Source organism: Gossypium hirsutum, chromosome A12 (genome assembly GCF_007990345.1).
Source record: "Gossypium hirsutum isolate 1008001.06 chromosome A12, Gossypium_hirsutum_v2.1, whole genome shotgun sequence".
Classification (NCBI taxonomy): Eukaryota; Viridiplantae; Streptophyta; class Magnoliopsida; order Malvales; family Malvaceae; genus Gossypium; species Gossypium hirsutum.
In genome coordinates, this window is record NC_053435.1 from 23,759,102 (window position 1) to 23,767,291 (window position 8,190).

Consider the following 8,190-nt stretch of genomic DNA (forward strand, 5'->3'; position numbering starts at 1 on the left):
TTTAAATTCCTTAAATCATAACCATCCAAATTATTTCATATACCACAACTGACCCAAACAGTCATTTACTGACCCCAAAGTTATTTGGTTGTGAAAGGAACAGGACAATAATGTCGTTATGCATATCTCTGTGGTCTGAGAAAGGACATAACAGTAATAATATTAAACCTACACCAGGCTAACGAGACAGTAACCACTAAACTTTTCTTTCTCACAGAACCAGTGTTCCTTTGTCTTATTGGTTGCACAGGTCATTCATTGTTTTGCAACATGTTGTAATAAAAAGCTGCCAACCCATTACTTTTTCTAGGTCAAATTTTACTTTTAATCCCTATATTATGATCAAATTAATTGAACACATCTTCATCCTCTTCTTCTTATTAATATGAATAGTGAATCAAAATTCTTTTAACACCCCAAAAAAATTATCATTAGGCTGCATTTGGTTGGTTGAGTCTTACATTTCAATTAGATTCTCAACATATCCAACATTCCTTAATCTTATATTTTCAAATAGTGCCTAGATATTATAATATAAGGTGACTCATTCCTTGAATTATCTTACATTATAAACATAAACTAAATTTTGAACTGATTTATCTTTTAATTTTTTTCTTATTTTAATCAATTTATACTTTTTATTCTTAAATAAAATTTAGAACTAATTAAAAACAAACATACTTTTTTTTAACAATATCATACTTTAAAATTATAATTATTATATTTTCTCTAATAACTTGTTTATTAACATATTATTTATGATTATATTTATAATTATGGTTATTGAACCAATCACTTTTCATGAATTATTATAATTTTTTTTATAAATTTATTTTAAGTTTTTTTACCCCAATAATCTAAAAATAATAATTAAATACCAAAATGGGTCACCCTACAAATTAATTACTAAACGAGTGGTGCCTGAGAAGGCCGCGGCAACACTCATTTTTTGCCCACCATCATCAAGCCATCACTAGGCCATAATAGTGATTAAAATATTAATATTTTATTGTCCTTCCACCTTATACAGCAGCACCGATATCATACTTATACCGGGTAAAATACGAGTTTTGAAAAAATTATTTTTTTGTGATTGGAGGACAGCTATTAAACAGCACCACTAGGGTGGAGAGCTATCAGGCAACACCGAATGAAGGAAACCTGTCAAGCGCCACCGCTACTGCGAACGTGGCTGGATAGTCACGAGGTAATTTTTTCTGACCGTCTACACTCTTTTTCTGCTTTATCCCTTATCAAGCCCGAATTTCAAGCTTTCACAAGTTAATTTTATACCCATTTTTACCCTTTATAAAAAGCATGTTGGTCACTTCAGCCATGTCTAGGGATGAGCGTTTGATCAAATCGAATGAAAAAAATTTTGAGTTAATCGAGTTGACGAATCATATTTTATCATCCTAATTTGATTTGAAATTTTGTCGAGTCGAGTGAGATGGAATTCGAATCGAATATATTTGTTCGAGTTAAATTTTAAAAAATAATTTTGGGTCCTTATAACCACTGTCACCCATCGTAATAAAATTTGTCCACCGTAATCAAATTTTTTATTAACTTTTATCACCTCATAATTTATTTATTAATATTTTATATACATGTTAGCTTCTTTGCTTGTTTAGTTGTTTTAATTATCTTCATATTTTTGTCACTATGTATTTTAGAATTAAAAAATATATTAAATGTAAAAATATGATTTTTTTAATAAAAGTTATTTTAAAGATAAAATGTGAAATTGGTACTAATATAAAATTTTAACAGGAATATTTTATGGTATCCTTAATAATTCAATTGTAATATAAATATTCAATATGACTGAACAATTCAATAATATAAATAATATAAAATATGAAATTTAATTTAATGATATAAATAGTAGATATAAATAAAATTATTACTATTTATGTTTAGGGATTTTTTTGATTAATTTTAATTTTTTATTTGGGAGTAAAGAGTGAGAAGTTAAAGTTTAGGGAGGAAATAAAAAATTTTGGAGAGTAAAAGTTTGAGGGAAAATAAATAAGGGGAGTAAAATTTTGGAGGGAAAATGTTAAAAAAAATAAGGGGGGATGGGTTTGGGGTAGATGGGGGGTGGGATGGGAAGGAAATAAAAGTTTTAGGGAGAAAGTGGGAGGGAGTCAAAATTTAGGGGAAAATAAAAAGTTTTAAGGGTTTTTTGGGAGTAAAATTTTGAGGAAAAATAAATGAGAGAGTAAAATTTTGGTGGGAAATGGATTTTGGGTAGATGGGGGGTTAGGATAAGAAGGGAGTAAAAATTTTGGAGAGAAAGTGGGAAGGAGTAAAAGTTTTGAGGAAAAATAAAAAAGGTTTGGGAGTTTGAGGTTAAAATGTAAAATATTATAATTTGATATTCGAATTATTCAAATTATTCAAATTCAAAAACTCAACTCGATTCGAACTCGAAATTCGAAAAAAATTCGAGTTGACTCGAATAACTCGATTAACTCAAATAACTCGAGTTGTTTAACTCGAAAATCGATTTTTTTTAAATTTTTTTGAATCGAATTGAATTTTCCTCATCCTAACTATGATACTGATTTTGTGTAAAAAAAAAAAAGGAAATAGGAGTTTAGGGAAATGAGAAGAGAAGAAGGTTTTATGGTATTGGAAGGAGAGGAGGCAACAACATATTAGGGTTTAAGGTACATTTTTAATTTTTAAATTATTATTTATTTGTTTGACTTATAATTCTTATTATTTGTCCTATTTTGAGGTTTTGGAAAGGAAGGAGGCAGCAGCAAATTAAGGTTTAAAGGAATATTTTTAATGTTTTTCTGTAATTATTGTTTATTTGTTTGTTTTGCAATCCTTATTATTCGTCCTATTTTGTGGTGTTGTGTTATATTTTAGTTGGATGTAGCTATTGAGTTGAGGTTAAATTTTAGAGTAGTTGGTATGTTCATATACGTTTAATTTATACATTATGGTATTAATACTTTTTGCTGGTGCCTGTAATTGATATTTTTCGTGATTGCATTTAGAAAACATATTTTATGCCATCGTTTGTTTTTTTTATTTTATTTCTCACTTGTATTGGTCTTATGGTTTAGTCAGTTTGTTCAAATTTTGTGTCTGAAGACAAAACGACATTAGTATTTTCGTTAAAGAAATCATGTATAATTGACACTGGATGACTACCATAGTTCAATATTTTGTATTTCTTCAACATTATTTTTTTTTCAATTACAATTTTTTAATTATTATTTATTTGTTTGAATGCATTAAAAGAGAAGAAGTCGTGTGTGACCCACATATGCCGCAAATATATGCTAAATTAATTGTCTTCAAGTAGAGAAATTATCATAATACTTTTAATTTTTTATAAGAAAATTAAATGATTGGTGCGATTTTTATAAGAAAAAAGCATGTTATTCACTTATCTTCAAGTAGAGAAATTATCTAAATACTTTTAATTTTTTTTTATGTACACTTGATTAAAATTCACTATCTATATAGAACGAATTTATACATGTTACGTTAAATTGATTGAATACTAATTAATTGAACTTAATTAACTTTACAAATTTTTACAGTCTATATATGTTGAATATTTGTTATGCATATTTACATGTGGATGCATATATTTCTTTTTTTTAATAAATTTTTTTTGGGATAAAAAATGAATTAAAAAAACAACAGCAATTTAATGAGTAAAAATGTTTTTTTTTTAAATTTGGAAAATCATGGTAACCAACAATAATATTTGTTTTACATCTTCTATGCGAAAGTGTTCAATTTTCATAAGGTCTTCTCAACTGTTATTCAAAAGGTCCAATAATGTATGTATATTGGACTTTTTGAGAAAATTATAGATCCTGGAAGGCAATTCTGATTGGTCAATAAAAATATATTCTGATGCTATTTCTTTTTTCTTTTTTGCTAGTTTAACTAATCTATCATGAAACGGAAAAAAAAAAGCTAAAGTAACATCATGTTGATTGTTTTCTAAATGTAAGTTTTCTTCTTCCGCATGTAGAAAAGGAATAAATAAATCAATCAAATTGCGAGAGGCTTCATAAGTGCTTCTTTCGGAGTTAAACTTCCATTTGTCCATATTTCTAGAAAAAGTATCTCTTGTTTTTCATTATCATTCCCATAGCATTAGAGTTTAATATTAAATGGTTTCTAAAAAATAAATGACCGACTTACATTAGACTTAGTGTTTTCAAAATTACATTGTTATTAATTTATTTATATGGTTAAAAAATATTATTAATGCTTCCAAAAAACAACAAACAATACAAAATGTATTTTCGTAATTTGTATATATTGTTTATTTGTTTAGTCAATAAATTTTTTTTTGAAACTGCAGATATTCAAATGGGTTCTTTGATTAAAGAAAATGATCACACATCAAAATGATCAATCTGCTGGTAAAAGAATTGGTATTTGTTATTCATAGGTCCCTTTATAAAGTTGTATGTTATTTTTTTATTCAATTTGGAAATTTTAACTAATGAAATAATTTAGATTAGCGACATTGATCCGCATGTTCGATTTGAGGCCCGGCTTGATATCCGCTTTGTTTGAATGGTGATGCCCAGAAACCTACACATTTCATTTGTCGTGTGGAGAGTGCATAATCACTTTGGAAGATGTCGCACCATAACTTGGGCTCCCAATCGACGATAGTGCGGTCACAAGTACAAGTAAAGTATCTAAATTGGTCGCGCTATGCTATCACTTACTTGGACACTCACCCGATGATGGTGAAAATAGATTTACGAGTTTGAAATTTTCTTGATTGAAGGGAAATTTTGAAACTTTACTGAGTAGTGTTATTGAGTGGGAGAAGATGTGCACTACTTAAGCATATATACTGCATTGGATATTTGATAGAGGGGTACTTATGCCGGATGCAAATAGTAATGTCCACTTGATGTACTTACCCCTGTTGTCTAATTTGGAAGCTGCCCATTCGGACAGTTGGGGCCCAACAGTATTAGCAACATTGTATCGTGAACTTTTTTGAGCAAGAAAGCACGAAACACAAGACATAGGCTGATGCCTAATATTGCTACAGTCCTGGGCACTGTACATTAGGGGGTGAGTATTCAATCTAGTCGAGTTGAATCGAGTAAAAATTTTTCAAGTTAGTCTAGTTGACAAATCCTATTTTAGCAATCGAACTCAATTTGAATTTTTTTCGAATCGAATCGAGTCAAAAAATTTCGAGTCAAATTGAGTCAAGTTAACGAATCCTATTATTTATACTTAATGTTACGTTTAGATGGACCGATTATTTAACTAGTAAACGATGTACAAGATTATTTAACTACATGAACAATATAATGATTTTGCCTTTTAACTTAATGGGTAAACATTTATCAAAACGGCATAGTTACCTTTTAACTTAATTATTTTGAATTTTAACTTTTAAAAAGGTCAACATTTATCAAAACGACGTAGTTTTATCTTTTCTTATTCGGATTTTTGGATAACTCAAATTGTATAATTCATATTCGAGTTAAACCGAAAAACTTAATTTTTTATTCGAGTTGATCCGAAAAACTTGATTAACTCAAATAATTCAAACTATTTAATTCAAAATTTGAAATTTTTTATCGAGTTTGTCAAATCAAATCGGATTTTGCTTACCCCTATTGTACATGATGCCATATTTGGCATATGTTAGTCACCAAACACATGTCTTCCCACTTCTAAACAGGTATTAAATTTAAATTTTACATCAAGAATTTTGATTTTTATGAAAATGTGTTCTAACTAGCTTAAGTTTATTTTAGATGATATACTTGTCCAAGTACCAGGAGGTCTTATACCCTTGTGATTTATCGAGAGATTATTGATGCACACTTCGAGGAATGGGTAATTTTTCCTAATATTCATGTAATTTAATTACTTTATTTATGTTATTTGACTCATGTTACTATAATTATGTTATTAATTGTGCAATTTATGTGGATGCAATATTTCGCCCTAAACATTTCGGTTGTTATTTTCCCATTGCCTTACATCTACTAACATGTGTAGTGCATTAACGCACCAATATTGAATTTTCAACAATCAAGTGGTACAATAGGGATTGAGTTATACAATAGTTCAGGTGCAAATAAGATGTTTCGAATGTTCCACGGAATTTTGACAATGTCCAAAAAATTAACAAAAGAGGAAAAGAATCAAAGAATTGGACTTCGGAGCATCAACGATATCTTACATTATGGAACACCTGGATGGTGCGAAGACTTCGGATAGATTTTGATTTTGATTTGTGACCTTCGGTCCAGTACCAGAGTTGGTACATCGAGAATAGGAAACCATATTTATTTGGTGGCCAATTGATGGTAGTCCCTCCACATATGCATCGACAAGGGCACCAACAACATCGACGAGGTCATCCACCTTCTGCACCTCAACTCGAGCCCAAGCCTGAGCTTGAACCCGAGTGGCTTTATACACAATTTCTCAATAGTTCTTATCATCCAAATTCATGGGGTAGATAATTATCTTTTGAAGTCGTCAGGCTACGCATATCACTCAGATATTCTCGATTCTAGTTTTGATAATCAGCAATCGAAATCATTAATGATGTTTGATATCTTTAGCCCATTACCACCCTAGTACTCCTTCCCTCCCAAGAAAACCTTTGAGACACACAATTTTTTAAGTTTGCTAAATACACTCCAAGGTTCACCGATGGATGCTGTGAATGAAGGTTCGAGTGAGGAGAATAATGACCATTGCGAACACTTCTAACACCAACGTTGAACATCACAACAGTTTATCCCATGGACAACTCCATCAAACCATCAATTTTAGCATATGTAACATCATTATTGCATGTATTTTATAATTGTAATTCAAATTTTAAAGTTTCTATAATATATAATTTAGACAGTTTCTTAGTATTTTAATATAATATTCACTGAAGTGCAATCTTTTTATTTTATATTTGAACATGTTTAAGCAATATCAAAATTCAATCATAATAAAATAAATTTTAATAAAACTAAAAGTATATATGAATTCTATATAAAATGAAATATTACTTTAATTGATAACAACATTACACATACATTTGAACATAGAGTACATATATTCATATTCCACTTGATCGTGACGATTGTCTAAGATGGTAAGTTCGATGCGGGCATTTCCTCGATAAAAAGATTGCACTTCAGTGAATATTATATTAAATACTAAGAAACTGTCTAAACTATATATTATAGAAACTTGAAAATTTGAATTACAATTATAAAATACATGCAATAATAATGTTACACGTGCTAAAATTAATGGTTTGATGGAGTTGTCTGTAGGATAAACTGTTATGATGTTTGACGTTGGTATTGAGGGTGTTCGCGATGGTCATTATTCCCCTCACTCGAACCTTCATTCACAGCATCTATCGTCGAACCTTGGGGTGTATTTAACAAACTTAAAAAATTGTATGTCTTAAAGGTTTTACATTTAAGGTCGATTTTCTCCCTTAAGTCCATTTTACCATGAATCCTGGTAACATACGAGCGACCTTTGGGCTTCTTATGTAACCCTATGTCTGGGACCAGCTCAAAAGTTGGCGGAGACACTTCCCGTGTTGACACATCACGCAATACGAGGAACTCGTTTCCTCAAATACGTAATGTGCATTCTAGAGTGTACATATCCTCGATATATTGTTCAACATTGATTGAAGCACAAGCACAAGCTACAACGATGTGCGTACAAGGGTACTAAAGTGTTTGGAACTTCCCCCAATCGCGCCACTTATTTCAGAGATCAACTCTGTAAGAATTAAGTGGGATACCGGTCGACAGTCGATGGACTCTATAACTCAAAAAGTTTCTAACTATCGAGATCATAATTCTACATGCATCAACATTATTCTTTGGGTGTTCGCATCCATTGTCTTCCTAACCTCCTCGACAAACATGCGTCTCACTTTCATCTAGTTTACTTGTTTCAGTCCCATTCTTGGCATCAAGGTTCCCAGCCTGTAGAACGTAGTTGAGAAAACAAATGAAATTGGAATATGTCGTATTTGCTTTAAGACAAGTTAACAACCTTTGCTAGGTTGGTGGTCATATTACCATATCAAGATTCAGCTTCGAAACTTTGAGCTCATTGCCATGACTCTATGGTACCCAACCACTCTCGAAAAGGACTGTTCATTTCACCATGCATATCAGCCTCAAGTTG